Genomic DNA, 20,024 nt, shown 5'->3' with positions numbered 1-20,024 from the left:
CTCAATTTGGTCCAAACCCCAAATAAATGTGTTTAGGTAAACTACTAAATTGTTTGCCCTCGATACCACTGATAGAGAGAGATGCACAGCTGTTTGCCCCTCCCCCCTGGTATTAATACCTACTCTGGGTTAATTAATAAGTAAAAAGTGATTTTATTAAATACAGAAAGCAGGATTTAAGTGGTCCCAGGTAACAGCAGACAGAACAAAGTGAATCACCAAGCAAAATAAAACAAAACAGAAGTCTAAGCCTAATACAGTAAGAAAACTGAATACAGATAAAACCTCATCCTCAGAGGTGTTCCAATAAAATTCCTTTTACAGACTAGTGTCCTAGTATGGGTTCTGCAGTCACTCACACCCCCTGCAGTTACTGTCCTTTCTTCCAGTTTCTTTCAGGTATCCTTGCGGGTGGAGATGCTCTCTCTTGAGCCAGCTGAAGACAAAATGGAGGGGTCTTCCAGGGGTTTAAATAGACTTTCTCTTGTGAGTGGAGATTCTCTCCTCGCTCCTATGCAAAGTCCAGCTCCAAGATGGAGTTTTGGAGTCACTTGGGTAAGACACCTGTCCATGCATGACTCAGTTTTTACAGGCAGCAGCCATTGCCCACATGCTATCTTGAATGTCTCCAGAAAGACTTCTTATGTGGATTGGAGTCTTCCAAGATCCATTGTTCGTTAAGAGTTTCTTGATTGGGCACTTAATTTGCACATTCCTTTTTTCAAGAAGCTGACCAAATGCTTTACTAAGGCTACTTACAAATCAAGCAAGTACACAGCCAATATTCATAACTTTGAATACAAAAATGATACATGCACACAAACAGGATTAATACATTCAGCAGATCAGAACCTTTACAGAGATATGTTACATGGCATATGTAGCATATATACATTCATAAGCATATTTCCATAAAGCCTTATGGGGTGCACCGTCACAGTATATTTCTGTTTTGTAAAGTAAGTTACAAACTCTTGCAAATCCAAGCTTATCGGAAGAGTCTTTCTCCGTGGTCCCTTTTACTCTGTTTAAGAGCCTGACTCCCTTGCCTCTGATATGTTGAAAGAAATGAAGTGGGTAAAAAAGCCCTCCAAGAATCTTTCTCTGTCTCTCACACACACAAGCTATTTCTCATTCCTTAAATTTTTTTTTCTCCATTGGTAGAATTCCTATCAACTTTTACACTGATCTGACTTTTTTTTTTTTTTTTTTTGTAATGTGGTTTTGCAGGGATAGGACAAAATCAGACTCGTAAAGAAAACACATTTTGAACTTTAATTGAATGGCTGTTCTAACTCCATAATATGAAAGACTTCACTTAACAATGTATTTACTCTTTTTTATTTAATGTGTCCTCTTTAATGTTTGACTTTAATGATTTAATGTTGGTCAGTGTTATGCTCACTATGATAAGATTTTTCCTCCTTCTTCCTGTTGTCTAGATCAAGTTACAGTGAAGATGAAGGTTCTGTCATTCTGCCACAGCTCCAGAGCCAGCTCCCCTCTCCCTGGGTTTATTGTTTTCTTCCTTATTTGTTATGTTCACAAGATTGAATCAGGTAGGAATCCGCCCTGTGTCCGCTGTTTCTCAGAGAAATTATTTAGGCCCCTGAAGTGTCTTAACAACATGCTTTGCTCAAAATCAGTGGAACTCACAATGTGTAAACTTACCCACACAGCAAGAGCAGCACTTTCATTATTCAGTTTTTGCCCTGATTGCGTTGCTGCTGCTGGGTTATTTTTTTTGCTCCTGGGATAGTGCCCAGGCCTGTTTCTTCACACAAGTATTTTTAAAAGATTGTCAAAGATGCCCAAAGCATTGGGTGGACACTTATTGAAGAGTTTAATAATAACAATAATAAAATCAAACAACTTAGTGGGTTTCAGCTGTAAAAAAGGTCAGAGCCATCATCTGAGACTAATCTGCACAAAAACATAAAAAGAACCAGAATATATTGATGTCATGTGACTTTTTAAATTGGGCCTGTTAGCTAATACATAATATGGTGTATACATAATACATAGTATACACCATATTATTAGGCATTATGTGCATGGTAGTCCTATAATATACATGAGAGAGAGAGAGAGAGAGAGAGTTGGGATGTTAAGTTAACTGAATGTATTGTGCTCTTCCCCCAATTCTGTTCACCAATATCTAATATCCCACAACACTTTACAAATCTGACGTCAGCGTTGGCAATAGAAAATAGGAAGCCTATCAAAGCCATGAAAGGTGTGTCCTAGCACATCTACCTCTACATTCACCTGGTTTGGAATGTGGTATCCAAAACAGGGTTAGGGAAGGTACCGAACAACAAGTTAAGAAACTGGTGGGTTGGATCTTAGGTGATGTATAAAGTGCTTTTTCACTTGTAAACAGCCATGGTATAAGTATAAGTGGGTTTGGGGTGTATTTTTCAAGCACACCTTCTGTGTAAGGTGAGCACGATGCATGGTAGGAATTGCTTCCCAGGAGGAGGATATGGATGTTTCTTTTTCGTAGTACACTGTTCTGTCTTTAGGCAATAATTTTCATTACATTTGGTTATTTGGTCTCTTGATCATAAGACGTATTTAACTATAATAGTCCAACAATTGGCTCTAGCAATAGGGCTGTCTCAAGAGAACCTTGGTGAAAGAAAACCAAATATGGGCCACCAATTCTACCCTTATTCCTGGTGAGGCCCAGCAAATATCATGGCAATCTCAGTAAACGTGTCAGTTTGAGAGCACTTAGAAAAATGGCTGTTGAATAGTAAGTTTGTCTCAACTATACACTGAGCACGTCCATTCCCAGCTCTCTGCCTCAGTTTCCCTGATGTGTGAGTTTGCCATGGACTGAACACCCCCATCGTCAGCTTCCCACCCCGTGTCAGCACTGTATGCCTGTGCCATGCGCTGAACCTACCAGTTCTCACCTCCCCATTCTGTCCCATGCTCAGTGCCTGGCCATGCACCAAACTTGCCTGTTATCAGCTCCACGCCCCATCTCAGTGCTGTGTGCCTGTGCCATACGCTGAGGCTGAGTGTTCTTATAACACAGTCCTGCTGCCCATGAGCTCTTAAACATTCAGGCTGAAATTTTCCATGGTGGGTGTCTGCCTCTGGCTGAACTTTTTGGAAAGTTTGTCTGAAATGGAAACGGTTGGATGTGTCCTTCATATCAAATTCCCACTTTCCTCTGAGCTGCTTTTCTTGTTGTTGTCCTGGTGCATTTTCCAGCAAAGTTCACAGTGATCGGACCCCATGACCCTGCCACTGCCATCCTGGGTCAGGAAACTGTTTTACCCTGTCACCTGTCCCCCCCGATGAGCGCTGCAAACATGGTGGTGATATGGTTCCGATCTCAGTTGGCATCCTTTGTGCACCTGTATCGTGGTGGGAAGGATCAGTATGATGGGCAGTTGCCAGAGTATCAGGGAAGAACAGAGCTTTTGAAAGCCGGACTTAAAGATGGAAACGTTCCCTTGAGGATTCTCAATATCAGACACTCTGATGAAGGAAAATACCACTGCTTTGTTCAAGACAATACTTTTTATGAAGAAACCATATTGGAACTGCGAGTAGCAGGTCAGTAGCTTGTGTCAGTTTTAGCTTTGTGTGATTTGCTGGCTTTGTTCTTTGCTATTACAGTAACTGTGACTCCCTGCTTGTGATACAGTGTATCTAAATTTCAGCTAACAGCGACTTTCATACTAGGGAAAATATGCTGGAAACTTTCCCAACATGTATTAAAAATATTTTCAGGATGGCCAAGGTACTTTCTTGCCCAATCTTGATTAACCCCCAAAGGGGCCTTTAGTTAAGAGGGAACGGACTTCTGGATGTATATGGCCTTCTGGTTGCATTTCTAGGATGTGGGCTAAGGTGGGACTGCCAGATGTTTATGACCTTATTATTGGTTCACTGTTGGTTGTTACTTAGGGGTGTAGTTAAAATCAAATGCAACATTCTTATTTGCTGAGACTGCATAAAGGTGATGGTCATGGTGAGTGTGACGGGTTCTCCCTGGGGTGCCACCTGGAACTGGGTTATAGCTGAGCCCTCTGTCTCCCCAATCTGGATTCCCTCTTGCACTGTGACATTGTGACAAGCTGCAAAGCCACTCACACCAACATCTGCAGGCAGGGACCACACCCAGCTGTGTTCATGAATGCATCTGACCAAGCATTCATGAACCAACAATAGCGAGGCTTCAGCCAAAACACACACCCCTCCCACAGCACCCCAAGCTAGGATGCTGGAGCTGTACCATCCTGCTCTTATCAAAAGTCTGACCAGTAAAGATTATTCCAATTACCAAGTTCGGCCCTCCCTCGATGTGGAGAGGAATATGCACAAAACCTTTGTTAACTGAGTTGAGATTTTTTGCAAACACATCACTCAAACCACATTGTTTTAGGTAAAAAAAATATATATAAAATAGATTTATTGACTACAGAAAGATAGATTTTAAGTGATAGCAAACAGATCAAAGTAGATTACCTAGCAAATTAATAAAAACGCAATCTAAGCCTAATATACTACCCAGAATTTGAATTGAACAGTGTTAGATAGTACAAGCTGTTTGTAGATGTTTCATACACAGACAGGGTTTCCTTCTTGGGACCAGCACATCCCCAGTTCAAAGTCTGTGCTCTTCCAGAGATATATCCAGATGTGGAGTTGTGAGGAAAGTGAGGCCTGTTGGTGATGTCACTTCCCCCTTTTATAGTTTCTTCCCTATGGCGGGAACCCCTTTGTCTCAAACCAGGTTCCCAGCCCAGTTTGTGGAAAAATACAGGTACCAAAATGGAGATCAGAATCGTGTGATCTAGTCAGATGCCCCTGCATGTTTGAGTCATGGCAGCCGTTATCCATACTCTGTCTGAAGTGTCCTCCGGTGAGGACAAGGCTTTTCCATGGCCCATTGTTTTCACTGATGGGCCATTAGCATTGTCTAGCTTCTTCACTGTTGTACCTGAAAGGCTAGTTGTGGGTGTTACTCAGGGCAAGCACATTTCAACTACAGATGCATAGTCAATATTCATGACTCCAGATACAAAAATGATTCATACATACAAACAGGATAACCATACTCAGCAAATCATAACATTTCCATTGACACCTTACATGTATAAAATGCAACTTAATTATATCATAATCATACCCAATCATATTACTATGGTGAATGTGGAGTGCAGAGTGTCACAGTGGGGAGGGGAAATTATGTACAGTAATTCCTCTTGGTTAACGTGGTTTCGTTGTTACGTTGCTGATCAACTAGGGAAAATGCTCGTTTAAAGTTGTGCAATGCTCCCTTCTAACGTCATTTGGCAGCTGCCTGCTTTGTCCACTGGTTGCAGGAAGAGCAGCCCATTGCAGGTAGCTGATAGGGGTTTGGAACCAGGGTGGACCGGCAGCCCCCCTATCAGCTCCCCGCTCCCATAAGTTCCCTGTGCAGCAGCTGCCCAGCAGGCTATCAGTTGCCCAGAGTTCAGCTGTCCCTCCCCACACTGCCATGTGCTGCTCCTGCCCTCTGCCTTGGAGCTGCTCCCGGGAGCCTTCTGCTTGCTGTGCGGGGGGGAGAGGAGGAAGGGGGGGGGCTAATGTCAGGGTGTCCCCCTGCACCTTGCTTACTCCATTTTCCATAGAGCAGGGGGGACACACGACAGGGCTCAGGACGGAGGGAGCTTGCTGGCAGCAGATGGTCTCAGCAAGCTGATCTAATTAACAAGGCAGCGTACTTAAGAGTGGGGTCAGCATACTTAAAGGGGAAATGCGCATCTCTCTCTCTCTCTCACACACACACACACACACACACACACACACACACACACACACACACACACACACAGAGTGTGTGTGTCTCTGTCTGTCCTCTCTCCATTCCTGCTGCCTTGTAGAGTGTGAGAGGTAACCCTTGAGGGCTCAGCCAATTGCTAGTTCATCATTCAGCACTAAGGCATTCCCTGGGAAATATCCCATCCTCTGACTCCTCCACCTCAACCAAGCTTCACAATCATCATCGCTGTGTACCAGTATTAAATTGTTTAAAACTTGTAGTGTATGTGTGTGTGTGTATATAGTCTTTTTTTTTGTCTGGTGGAAAAAAAATTCCTGGAACCTAACCCCCTCATTTACATTAATTCTTATGAGGAAATTGGATTCGCTTAACATCATTTCGCTTAAAGTCGCATTTTTCAGGAACATAACTACAACGTTAAGTGAGGCGTTACTGTATTTACCACTCTTAGATGAGACTGAGCATTTCTCCCCTGCTGCTTTGACACTGCAACCATGTAGCCAATTAATTTTTTTAAAATAAATATGCCTTTCTAATGCACTAATGATCAGATTTTCAAAAGTTCAGATCCTGTTCAGGTATCTGCATTGTCCTATCACCAAAGGTGCTCAGCGCTCAGTTGCTCATGTCTTGAGATGACAATATCTCCCACTGACTCAGTGAAATTATTGTAAATACTGATTCACATTTTTGTGTGTCCATGATCATTGGGAGTTCAGAAAGTCCAGTGTTCATTTATCCCTTCTACTGACTACTCACATGAATTAGTGCCTTCTCATGTGAGTAAGGGATCCACAAACTCTCCTTTATCCCTTCTGCTTTATTAATTAACTTATGGAATTAATACCTTTATGTATTTTCCCCTTAGGTCTGGGCTCTGCTCCTCTCATCTCTGTTGAAGGTCACCAGGATGGAGGGATCCGGGTAGTTTGTCGATCTACTGGTTGGTACCCAGAGCCTGAGGTGCTGTGGAAAGATTTCAATGGGCGACGTTTACCATCACTCTCTGAAACAACATCCCGAGGGAATAACAACCTGTTTGAAATAGAAACTGCTATCGTTGTGAAAAAATATTCTAACCAAAACTTGTCCTGTTGCATCAGGAACACCATTCTCAATCAAGAAAAGGAATCAGCAGTTTATATAGCAGGTCAGTTACCATCCAAATCCCACACTGAACTCACCACCACCAGAAACAAAGCAAAACATAGGAAGAAAAGAACTGAAACATCTGTGGTGGATATTTCATAATTCACAAACAAAGAAGATGGGAGTGTTCAGACTATCCAAGTTTTTTGGATTTCACGTAAATTTAATATTAAGTCTGACTTTCCTGATATTCTAGCGTGTGCACACACACACACACACACACACATATGCACACAAAAACTTGCAACATTTTTTAGAAAAAAATTCACTCAATCCACTGACACAGTATGTTCCTGTAACTTTAAATTCACTTTAATGATTTTTTTTTAATGTGGTAAATTTTGTACTCTGGGTTGACTGTGATCTGTAGAGCCCTGCAAATCTGCAGATATCCACTTTATATCTGCAGATATCCTCATCCCACAGATACGGATATCCGCAGATCATTTTAGGGGATCGCAGATTGGATGCGGATACATATTTTGTATCCGTGCAGGGCTCTAGTGATCTGTTTGTTTCACCAACTCTGTCTTCATTACTTGTGTGAAATGTCACCTAAGTCTTGTGATGTTGTTTTTACTGACATTCAGTGGGACTTGTGCTCCTTAAGACACTTTGATCCGAATCCACAAAGGGACTTATTTTACACTTGTCTACACACAAAAGTTGCACTGATTAACTATTTAGTGAATCGATGCCACCTGCTCATGTGAACACTCTTGTATAAGTTTCAGAGTGAGCTATATAGATTTAGCTCCAGTCAATTCCTTACCAACTTCAGCTAAATGGAGATAAATCATAAATCAGCTTAATTGTGCCCTAAGGTTTTGTGGATCAATTTATTCATGTTGGTGCAACCCTCATATGTTGTCAACTCTTGAACCAATTTAAGAATGGTCATATAAGAGAGTTACCCCAGTTTCACTGTATCAGAGCACAAACCCTGAGCAGAGAAAGCTTTAGGTACATTTCCAAAATTCCATCCTGGGTGGATGTCTGAATCACTGTGAACACAAGAACAGTAAATGAAGATTAATTAGTTTGCTATAGAATTGTTTGGAGAAATTGGGATTATGATTCCTTCAAATATTGAGGGGGCAATAGTGGATTTTTTCAAAAATATTCTAATTAATCTGACAGTTTCTGAATGTTGCTGAACACTAAGGATTAAATTATTTGCTGGTGTAACTCTATTGAAGTCAGTGTGGTTTTATGAACAGAGAATTTGCCCCTGGACTCTCTGGCCCTCTGAATAGCAATGCATCAAATCAGGCCTGTTTTTTCCAGGATTAAATCAGTGTTAAAGGTGTGTTGATTGGAGCCATTTTTAAAATCAGTTTCTGGTATTTTGTGTAGTGTAGACGTGGCCATTCTTTCACTCTTTATCTCCCAGAAATTCTGCTGGATACTATTTATGTATTTGTATGGAATAAAACCATCTGATTTTAGTCACTGCTTCCAAACAAAGGCAATTTCTGGGTGTTTTTGTTTTTCAGATCCATTTTTCCCAAGGGTGAATCCTTGGATGGTGGCGCTGAAGTGTGATCCTGGTGGTTTTGATTGGTTTTATTGGCCTCACTGTTAATCTCTTTAAAATGAAAGGTAAATATCAGAAGGAGAAATATATTGTACATAAAGGGTTTATTCTAATAAATAAATAAGAGCAATTTTGGAATTTAATATTAAAAGATCGTGTGATCTGCTGACCTTGTCCTATATAAAGAAGAAGAATGCATGTGAATTTATTGATAGAGGGTGGAGGCAGAGGTGGGAAGGGGGAGAGGGGTAGAATAGGAGAGAGGAGAGTCTAGGGCAATAGAACTGAACCAGAGAATCTGATCACAGCAGACACGTCTGTGTTCTGCTCAGTTCTCCCCCTCCAGCTACTTGTCTCTGGTTCCACTTGAGACAAGGTTCAGCAAAGCCTAGCCTCTCAGATTCAAACTTCAGATCTCTTTTTTGCTAATAAAGTGTAGTGCACCTGTGGCGAATCAGTTAATAAACACATTTGTTCCTCAGTTAGGAAATAAAAAAATCATATCAACTGTCACATAACTCAGACACAGCTGTCCATGCCCAGGTGAACTTCATCCATAAAGAATATCTGCCCAATTTCCAAATAAATCAGACATGTCTATTCATCCTTCCTAGTCAATTTTGCACCTGTAGGATGTAGTCTTCTAACACTGTTTAATGAAGCAAGGAGATGCTAATCATTTATATTTATTTCTGTACTTTTCAGGAAAACTTACTAAAGAAGTTGGTAAGTTTCAAATTCTTTTTTTCCACAAATACAAATTTTGACCAAGTTACACAACTGTGTATTGGCTTCTTGGTTTCTATGATTTATTTTATTACTGTGTGTTTGATAGTTGGGAGCTGTGTGTGTGATAGGCTGGACCATTTTAGGGTCTTTTTGGATGTTTCCAGAGACTCTTTCCCCTTAAAAGTCCTTTGAATTAGGGGGTTAGGTCAGCATAGCTATGTGTCTTGGGAGTGTAAGTTTTCAGCGCAGATGAGCCCTCAGTCTGAGGCTTTCAAAAGAATCTCTAGAGGTCTGGTTTGTTAAGGAAGGTGTGGTGCAGTGGGAATTATCTGTAATATGTTTATGAATCCTATGTGTGCCCCAGTTTCTGACCAAGGATTCTGACCAGAGCTTGAACAGTGGAGTACACTACAGAATCTGGGCTGACCGGAATGGTCTATGTTTCACCTCCATTTCTCTATGATAACCTACGTCCTTCCTATGCTGTGTCCAGTTGACTAATACACCCGACTGTTTTGAAAATGCTCTTTGAATGCCAATGCAAATGTTTGGTGAGGTGCATTTATCCCTTAAGAGTGTGCAAGTCTCTACCAGGAGTATCTCAGTTGGACTCGAACAGAGCTCAGAGTGCAAAGCAGGAGCACTGAAGGCCGAGAGATCCCGTCTACGGAGGTGGTGAAGCCATGTGGCTTATCCAGGAGGAAGAGAGAGCGAGAGGCCTAGCGAGTCTGGCAGACTGAAGAGTCTCTAGACACTGTTGCAAATCTGGGGGTGTAGCACTGATCAAGTGAATCCATGACAGAAGTTAAAGAATAGCCATGATCTTTGAAAACTCATGGCGATTGGGGGAGGTCCGGGATGATTGGAAAAAGGCAAATATAGTGCCCATCTTTAAAAAAGGGAAGAAGGAGAACCCAGTGAACTACAGACCAGTCAGCCTCACCTCAGTCCCTGGAAAAATCACGGAGCAGATCCTCAAGGAAACCATTTTGAAGCACTTGGAGGAGAGGAAGGTGATCAGGAACAGTCAGCATGGATTCACCAAGGGCAAGTCATGCCTGACCAACCTGATTGCCTTCTATGAGGAGATAACTGACTCTGTGGATATGGGGAAAGCAGTAGATGTGATATATCTTGACTTTAGCAAAGCTTTTGATACGGTCTCCCACAGTATTCTTGCCAGCAAGTTAAAAAAGTATGGATTGGATGAATGGACTATAAGGTCGATAGAAAGCTGGCTAGATTGTCAGGCTCAACAGGTAGTGACCAATGGCTCGATGTCTAGTTGGCAGCCAGTATCAAGCGGAGTGCCCCATGGGTCAGTCCTGGGCCCATTTTTGTTTAACATCTTTATTAATGATCTGCATGATGGGATGGATTGCACCCTCAGCAAGTTCGCATATGACACTAAGCTGGGGGGAGAGGTAGATATGCTGGAGGGTAGGAATAGGGTCCAGAGTGACTTAGACAAATTGGAGGATTGGGCCAAAATAAATCTGAGGATCAACAAGGACAAGTGCAGAGTCCTGCACTTAGGATGGAAGAATCCCAGGCACTGCTACAGGCTGGGGACTGACTGGTTAAGCAGCAGTTCTACAGAAAAGGATTTGGGGATTACAGTGGATGAGAATCTGGATATGAGTCAGCAGTGTGCCCTTGTTGCCAAGAAGACTAGCAGCATATTGGACTGTATTAGTAGGAGCATGGCCAGCAGATCAAAGGAAATGATTATTTCCCTCCGTTCAGCACTGGTGAGCCCACATCTGGAGTACTGTGTCCAGTTTTGGGTCCCCTACTACAGAAAGGATGTGGACAAATTGGAAAGAGTCCAGTGGAGAACAACAAAAATGATTAGGGGGCCAAAGCACATGACTTATGAGGAGAGGCTGAGGAAACTGGGCTTGTTTAGTCTGCAGAAGAGAAGAGTTAAGGGGGATTTGATAGCAGCCTTCAACTACCTGAAGGGGGGTTCCAGAGAGGATGAAGCTCGGCTGTTCTCAGTGGTGGTAAAGGACAGAACAAGGAGCACTGGTCTCAAGTTGTAGTGGGGGAGGTCTAGGTTGGATATTAGGAAACACTATTTCACTAGGAGGTGGTGGAATCTCCATTCTTAGAGATTTTTAAGGCCTCGCTTGACAAAGCCCTGGCTGGGATGATTTAGTTGGGTTTGGTCCTGCTCTGAGCAGGGGGTTGGACTAGATGACCTCCTGAGGTCCCTTCCAACCCTGATATTCTATTATTCTAGAGTTAGACCCAAGAACAGGGTTTATCTTCAACCACTCCCTGCTGCAGTCAGCTTGTACCTGGTCTGAAGGCCCTTGTGTGTGGCAGAGGGAGCAGACCCTGCAGGATAGCTGTTTAATGCCAGTTGAGCCCAGAGGAGTTTTTGTCTTTTCCTAACTGGGATGGGGCTGTGCCCGAGGATAGGGTGTGTTCATCTAGTTTTATAAAATCTGGGATAAGTCTAAATTAGACAAATGTCACACCAAAATGATGTTGGGGTGGGGAGCAATAGAAAAGAAGAAATTGAATAGAAACAATCACCCAGCCTTAACTTTGTATTGAGGGTAAAGAGAAACAACACATAAGGGAAGGAAAACTCACAATAAACTCTTATCTGTGTTTCTTTTATGTTTTAGGGGAATTAAATCTAGAAATTGTTAAGTGTCGTTATCCTTCCTCTGAGAAGAAAATGTTTGTGAAAAATTGGATCCTCCTGTAGGAGTGTAATAGTCATCGGTGCATTAGGTGGCCTAGTGGTTAGCACACTTAGTGTCCCCTCCCAGTGGGCAGGTCTTGCAGTCCTGGCCCTCTTTTAATCTGAGGGGCAAGGAGGTGGGCAGTGGTACGGGAGCCTGGGCCCACCCACTCTTCTGGGCTCTGACCCACTCCTAGGAGGGTCATCAGTGTCTGGTTCCCAGAGTTGTCCTCCGAGTTGCCCTCTCTCGGTCACTTCCTACCGTCTGCTGGTCTCCCCCAGTTCCAGTCCAAGATAAGGTGAAAAGAAAAAGAAAAGGCAACGAAACCATTAACCCCAACTGGGCCTAAGCGAGCAGCCAGTCCCTCGGGCAGGCTGCTCCAAGGCTCTTGTCAGTAACCTCCAGGGTAGGTGTGTCCTCCTCCCGTGCCTCTCCCATCTTCGCTGCGTTGCTCCCTTTTCAGCCCTTTCTCCAGTTGACGCATGATCTGCAGGGCTGGATGGACGGTGCTACCTGGCTCAGTACTGTCCTTTCAACCCATCAGGCCCAGTGTGGTGTTTGTGTACTCCCTCACACACCCTCCCCTTCAGACCTTGGGCTGTGGTGTCCTGGGGCCAGTTCATGTCCCCACCATCCCGTGAAAAAGAAGTCCACGCTTTTATTTTCCGTGACTGAATGATGTACCACCCGAAAGCTGTGTGGCTGCATTGAGAGATACCAATGAATAATGCCTGGGTTATGGTCTGCCATTGAGCTCAGCCAGTGGAGTGGTGCATGGTCAGTTACTAGATGGAAAGGCTGCCTCCACCAGTAATAGCGTAGGGCACCGATGTCTCATTTCACTTCCAGGGCCTCCTTTTGATGACCGATTAGGCTGCCTCCTGTGGGAACAACTTCCTGCTGAAATAGAGAACAGGGTGTTCTCCTCCTCCAAATTCTTACCATAACACTGCTCTGAGTCTCAGGGCTGGCTCCAGGCACCAGCCTACCAAGCACGTGCTTGGGGCGGCACCTTGGGAGGGGGCGGCGATCGGGGTTTGCTTTTGTTGTTTTTGGTTTGGCGGGGCAGGGACTTCGGCGGCGCGACGCAGCTCTTGAGGGGGTGGGGACTTGGGCGGCGCTGGGGGGGATGGGGACTTGGGCGGGGCGACGCGACGCTTGGGGGGTGGGACTTGGGTGGCGCTGGGAGGCGGGGACTTGGGTGGTGCGATGCGACGCGGCGCTCAGGGGGGCGGGGACTTGGGCGGCATGACGCGGTACTGGGGGGGCGGGGACTTGAGCGGCGCAGCACTGGGGGGGCGGGGACTTGGGCGGCGTGACGCGACGCTCGGGGAGGGGTCGGGTGGCGCTCGTGGGGCAGGGCGGTGCTCTTTTTCTTTTGCTTGGGGCGGCAAAAATGTGAGAGCCGGCCCTGCTGAGTCTGACATCAGGCACATCTGTTTTGGAGAATCAAGGGCTTTGAGAAGGCTGAGTGGAATATTACTGGCTCCTGGGTCAATGGGTCCTGTATTGCCCTAAATGCCTTGTCACTGCTTTTGGTCCAACAGACTCTTTCGGTTGCAGTGTCCTTAACCAGGTCTGTCAACTGGGCAGCCATGGTAGCAAAGTTTGGGATGAACTGTCAATAGTATCCCACTAATCCCATAAACCACCAGACTTGCTTCTTTGTGAAAGGGACAGAGCAGCCTACTAGGGCTTGGACTTTTCCACCAAAGGTCGTAGCTCCTCCCCTCCCCCCACAGCATACCCTAGGTAAGTGACTTCTTGGGTGGCCAGCTGACACTTTGACTTCTTGGCCGTCAAACCTGCCCCTTTGAGAGCTTGAAATACCACCGCAACGTGCTTCATATGCTCGGCCCATCTCTGACGGTAGAAGTTGGTGTCGTTGATGTAGGAAAGTGGCCGTGTCCCCATGAAGTCCAAAGGGCATGGTTTTAAACTGGTCTATTCCGTCACGGTCAGATGGCTTAACTGTTGTGGAGTTGTTTCTTTTAAATGTACCCCTTTTATTTATTTATTTATTCATTAAACTTGGGTTTTTTTGTTTGCTTTCTTGTTTTTTATGATTATTCTAATGGGGGGAGGTGGGGGAAGGATGTTGATTTCTGTCAGCCTTCACTGTCGTATTGATGATAAAGAGAAATAAAACATAAGAAAAGGGAAATGCCTAACAAAAATATCTATTTATTTCTCTTTGATTTTTAGAGAAACGAGATAATGAAATAAGTAAGTGTCATTATCCTTCCTCTGACAAACTTTTCGTACCAATTTGGAGTCTCGTGGGGCTGTTCATTTAATTGTGGTGGAGTTGTTTGCTTTTAAATTTATTTTTTAACATTGTTGCAATCAAAAACCTTTTTTGTTTGCTTGCTTTATTATTATTATTGTTATTTATTATTCTTTTGGGGGTGATTGTTTTTTAATGAAACTTTATAAAATGTGGGGAAGGACTAAACTTGATGAATTGCACACCAAAAGCTAATTTGAAAAATTGATAAGCAATACAGTAATAGAGTAGGTAGTGGGCAAGAAAATATGACCCAGGAGGAATTGTGGGAAGGCACTGGAGGACTATCAGCCCCTGAGATGATTAGCCTCCCTTCACACTGCAAAGTGGGCATGTAACCAACCTGAATTAAAGTGGTACCTGAGCTACAGCCTCTACCCAAAGTCTTGCCAGCCAGCGTGGGTGTAAAGCACCAACAAACCTGAGTCAGAGTTTTTGTGCTTGCGCAATAAACAGGTTCGGGCAACAGCCAGGTAAGATCCTGAGCTAACTCTGCAGTGAAGATCCACCCTGGGAGAGAAACACACATGCAACCCAGTGCAGGTTCTGGTGATCTTATAACTTTCTTTTCCCATCAGTGTATTAGTTTGTACAATATTGAATCATGCAATACTTGTTCAGATCTGCTCTCATCTCTAATTATGTGGTTGTTTTTAGGGTGGAGAAGATCTGTGGCACCTATAGAAGAAAGTAATTAAAGATCTTATTTTATCAGTGTCCAAATATCAGTCCCTATGAGGCAATGTGCCTCTTTTTCCTTGAATGTGGGAGTGGATGTGATAGTTCAGGTACCTGCCCAGCTCCCTGCATTTTACAGCGGATCACAAGGTGAAACAGGGTTTGTGCCTATGTCCTACTACAGCATAATGAATCTACATCATATTGCATCTACTCTTCCTGCCCCTCCACCGCTCGCATGTGCACTGCACCCTGCAGAGATCTGTGACAGCAGCTGCCACTCATTGTACGGATCCAGTGGGACATGCACCTCCACAGCCACTTCTCTGGGGGAGTTTGTTTTATCTCCCTGCGTTGATGGCCGATCTCCAATTTCTCTGTTTCTTCTTTCATCTTTTCCTCTCTGAAGAAGGCCAGGAGCTCTGCAATGACCCCACGCTGATGGGGTGAGCAGGGACTGTGTCTGTGTGCGACCCGTGCTCCAGTCTCCAGCAGAGGAACAGAGCCTTGACCACAGACAGGGGCACTTCTGGCTCCATTATACAGATCTGGGGAGCTCCTGTGATCAGAGCTGTGAGCTTCTCTCTTTTCTCCTGTCTCCATCTACCATGATCTCAGCATTCTCCTGTCTCTGGTAAACAGGACGTCACTTTAGCCTCTCCATCACTAGCACGACCCTCTCTCTCTTTCCACCAGCCACCTATTCTATGCCTCTCCCCAGTGGTAGATTAGCCACTGCCCTGGAAAAATGGGCACCTCCGCACCCTGACCCACTCTACCTGCCCGGCGCTCCTACCAGAGAGTGGGGTCAGGGCTCAGGGGCTTGTGCTGCTCCACCCGCCCTCACTCCAGCCAGGGGACAGGGTCGGGGCACAGGGGCTTGCCCTGCTCGCTGGCTGGTGTGCTAGGTGGCCAGAGTGGGGCACACCCCCGACCCCATTTTGCTGGCGGTAGTGCAGGCAGAAGGGGTGGGGAAGGGTCCCCACTTGCTCTGGCTAATCCGCCCCTGCTCCCCCTACACTCATAGCTTCTCCTCATTACACCATGACCCCCCCTCACTCGTGTTAACCCCTCCCCCAGGCTAATGTACTTTTGTGCTGTGAGTGCTGCTGAGCAGGGGAAGGGATAGCTCAGTGGGTTGAGCATTGGCCTGCTAAACCCAGGGTTGTGAGTTCAATCCTTGAGGGGGCCACTTATGGATCTGGGGCAAATATTGGTCCTGCTAGTGAAGGCAGGGGACTGGACTCAATAACCTTTCAAGGTCTCTTCCAGCTCTAGGTGATTGGTATATCTCCAATTATTACCTATTTTGGGCAGGTTCAGTCCTGGTACCATGTGAGCTGTTACTGTCTGAGTTGTGACATTTCAGAGCAGGCTGGGTGCAGTGGGGAGGCCCCATAGCAAAGTCCAGCACAGGCCCTTTAAATTGCCACCAGAGCCCTGCTGCTGGAGCCCTGGGGTACGGCTGCAGGGTTCTGGGGGCTATTTAAAAAGTCTGCGGCTCCCGTTGCTTCTACTGCCCCGGCCCTTTAAATAGCCACTGGAGCCCCACCGCTTCCCCTGGGCTCCCTCAGCTATTTAAAGGGCTGGGGCGATAGAAGCAGGGGAGCCCCGGGCCCTTTAAATAGCCCCAGAGCCCTGGGCTGCTGCTACTCTGGTGGGGGAGAAAGGAGGAGGGGGCACTCACTGTACAGGGTGGGCTCTACCCCCTGTACCCGCACCCCCTGCCCACAGCCAGCCCCTGCTGCACCAGCCCTGCCCCCCCTGCCCTGCCTGCACCAGCCCCTGTCTTCAGCCAACCCCTGCCGCACCCCCCTGCCTGAAGCCAGCCAGTCCCACACTCCTCTCTCTCCAGCTCTGCCAACCCCTGCCGCATCCCCCTGTGGCCCTGCCTGAAGCCAGCCAGCCCACCCCACACACCCCTGTCTCCAGCCAGCCCCGTACCCCTTATCCTGCCTGCAGCCAGACCCTACCTCTAGTGAGCCCCTGCCCTGCTCCAGCCAGCCCCATACAGCCAGTCCCAGGGCAGTAACCCTGCACACCTCCTTCAGTGAGGGGGGCAGGGAGCAGCTGGGACCCACACATGTGCACACTGGCCCCCAGGGAGTGGCAGGGACCCACACATGTGACACGGAGCTCATTTCTAGTTCAGGCCCATCTTTTTAAAAAAGAACTTTAGGCAGGGTTAACATACATCCGTATTTTCCCGGACATGTCAGTCTTTTTGGTTCTTAAATCACCATCCGGGAGGAAAATACGGACATATGGTAACCCTATTGGTACAAAAAATACATACCGTGGCACATCCCTTAAATCAGAACTTTTTATAAGGAACCGTTTGCTAAGAAATGAAAGGCTTTTTTTTACGTTGTTTTTTTTTTTTCAGTCATCCCTGCTGGGGCCCTGCCGAAAATGTTCGAATGGGGCCCCGCACTTCCTAAAGCTGGCCCTGCTGATGGGTAAATCCTGGAGGAAGGAGATTCCCTGAGTCACTCTCCAGCTGGGACAGATTCTGTCACTGACACTATCAAACCCTCCCCCAGGGCTGAGCTCTGCCCCTAACGCTCTGATTCTCTCTCTTACAGCGAATGTGACGCTGGATCCAGACACGGCTCATCCTGAGCTTGTCCTGTCTAAAGATCAGAAAAGTGTGAGACGGGGAAACACAAGACAGCAACTGCCCAACACCCCTGAGAGATTTGACACTGAGCCCTGTGTGCTGGGCTGTGAGGGATTCACCTCGGGGAGACATTGCTGGGAGGTGGAGGTCGGGGGTGGGCGATACTGGGCTATGGGGGTGGCCAGAGAGTCTGTGAGGAGGAAGGAAGGGATCAGCCGTAGCCCTGAGGGGGGGATCTGGGCTGTGGAGCGGTGGGAGGGTCAGATCCGGGCTCTCACCTCCTCTGAGACCCCCCTATCCCTGAGCCGGGTCCCCAGCAGGATCCGGATTTGTCTGGACTGTGACCGGGGGCAGGTGACATTTATCAATGCTGGTGACGAGGCCCCGATCTTCACTTTCCTGCCAGGCTTTGTCCCTGGGGAGAGAATCCGACCTTCGCTGGCAGTGTGGTGGGGATCCCAGCTCAGACTGCGTCCCTGTGCGGCGGGAGGGATAACTCAGTGGGTTGAGCATTGGCCTGCTAAACCCAGCCTTGTGAGTTCACTCCTTGAGGGGGCCATTTAGGAATCTAGGGCAGAAATCTGTCAGGTACAGTGGGATTAGTCCTGCTTTGAGCAGGGGGTTGAACTCAATGATCTCCTGAGGTCCCTTCCAACCCTGATGTTCTATGTGAGGGACCCCTTGACCCCAGCCTCACCACTGCAGATGTTCTTGGGCAAGCTGGCTACCCTATAAAATAGGGGCCATTAAACCAGCAGGTGTTTAGCTTGTGCTGCAGGATTTGGACACCCAGTGACTGCTTAGGGTGACCAGATGTCCCAATTTTTGGGTCTTTTTCTTATATAGGCTCCTACTACCCCCCACCCCCTGTCCTGATTTTTCACATTTGCTGTCTGGTCACCCTATGACTGCTGGACAAGCTCCCTGATTTCTCTCAGTTTCAGTACTAGCCAGGACCTTATGGATGCTGCAGTGCAACCTTGATTAACCTTTTTGTTTATGGTATCCCCAAGCAGAGAGTCCTTAGCCAGGTACCCCACTGCACATCCAGGTGCAATAACTGTGTAGGCAAACACGGCATTTATGGCTTAGCAGTCACTCCCACACAACCACTGACATCTAATGTACTGAGAAAACGTTGGCCAAGATATTCGTCTTTCCATTTGAAAAGCATTGTGGGATCTTCAATTTGTGCATGGAAAGCCAATGGAGACGAACAGCAGGGAACAACATTTTGAGACACACTGTCAGGTTCAATTTGGCCCAGAGTTTAGATTTTGTAAAAACAAACTTTTATTAAGGACAAAAAAAAAAAGTTAAGACCAGCAGACACATTTCCATATACAGTATAGTGTGAGGTTTCTGTGAAACGATTGTTCCTTGCAGTGTTTGCAACCAAAACTTTGCAGTTCTCTGATAGTGCATGAGAGGGATAGCTCAGTGGTTTGAGCATTGGCCTGCTAAACCCAGGGTTGTGAGTTTAATCCTTGAGGGGGCCATTTGGGGATTGGTCCTGCTTTGAGCAAGGGGTTGGACTAGATGATCTCCTGAGGTCCCTCTCAACCCTAATAATCTATGATTCCCACTGGGGGCCCTGAGCTCAGCCTCTCTGGCCTCACACACCTTTGTCTCTGATCTTTGAGGACCTCTGGCTCCTCATCACTATGAGGGCTGCCCAGGGGCGGGGAGTGATGTTCTGAATGTAGTATAATATCTCACTGAAAGGTGACAGGGCCAGAAAGAGTTAATCGACTAACCTGACCCATGGCCAAACTTTAGAAACTGGTTTGGAAGATATGTAAATGAACAGAGGTTTGAAATGCAAGTCTGCATTGTTAGAGATCTCAAGGGTAGATGTTTGTTCAGGTCCTGTGATATGAGCAAACAAGTCTTGTCTATCGCTACAGCTTTGATTCAAAGATCAAAAAAAGAATATTAACATTTAGGAAGACACTTAAGTGAAATAGTAGTATTATCTATGTGTCTCTTTGAAGATTGTGGTAACCTGTATCTGAACTGTTTAATGGATAAATTACCCTGTGCTAATTGCCAGGATGTTTGGGAGAAGGAGCATTAGGCCTATTGTTTTCTCAGGCCGAAAGGCTGCTGGAAATGTATAAGAACCCTGGGACATGATCCTTCTTCATTTCAGATCTGCTTTGGGTTTCAAGAAGGGGGAACCATAAGCCATAAGGATTGAGATCCCCAGTCACTGACTGGAGTCACCCTGGGCATGGACATTGGACTGTAACCTATGGACTATTTCTAAAAGGAGTTTTGGCAACTACAAGCTCACCTCTACTATGTATCTTAACCTCAAGAATTGAATTCAAGTCTGTCTGTATATTGGTCTTTTAACCAACACTCTCTCTCTTTTTTTTTTTAATAAATTTTAGTTTAGTTAATAAGAATTGGCTATAGCGTGTATTTTGGGTAAGGTAAGAGAGAATCCGAACCTGGGTATGTGGCTAATCCTTTGGGATTGGAAGAACCTTTTCTTTTATATGATGAAGTAAGATTTTCAGTAATCATCATCA

The 20,024-nt window shown here is 45.8% G+C and overlaps 1 pseudogene; it reads left to right on the top strand.

Annotated features, from left to right (window-relative positions):
- Nucleotides 1-501: 501 nt before the first annotated feature.
- On the top strand, nt 502-19,589 carry LOC123345524 (annotated as a pseudogene).
- Nucleotides 19,590-20,024: the final 435 nt, after the last annotated feature.

This window comes from Mauremys mutica, chromosome 12, assembly GCF_020497125.1.
Source record: "Mauremys mutica isolate MM-2020 ecotype Southern chromosome 12, ASM2049712v1, whole genome shotgun sequence".
NCBI classification, from domain to species: domain Eukaryota; kingdom Metazoa; phylum Chordata; order Testudines; family Geoemydidae; genus Mauremys; species Mauremys mutica.
The sequence above is the reverse complement of the archived record's forward strand: the minus strand, read 5'-3'. Positions and strand labels throughout refer to the sequence as shown.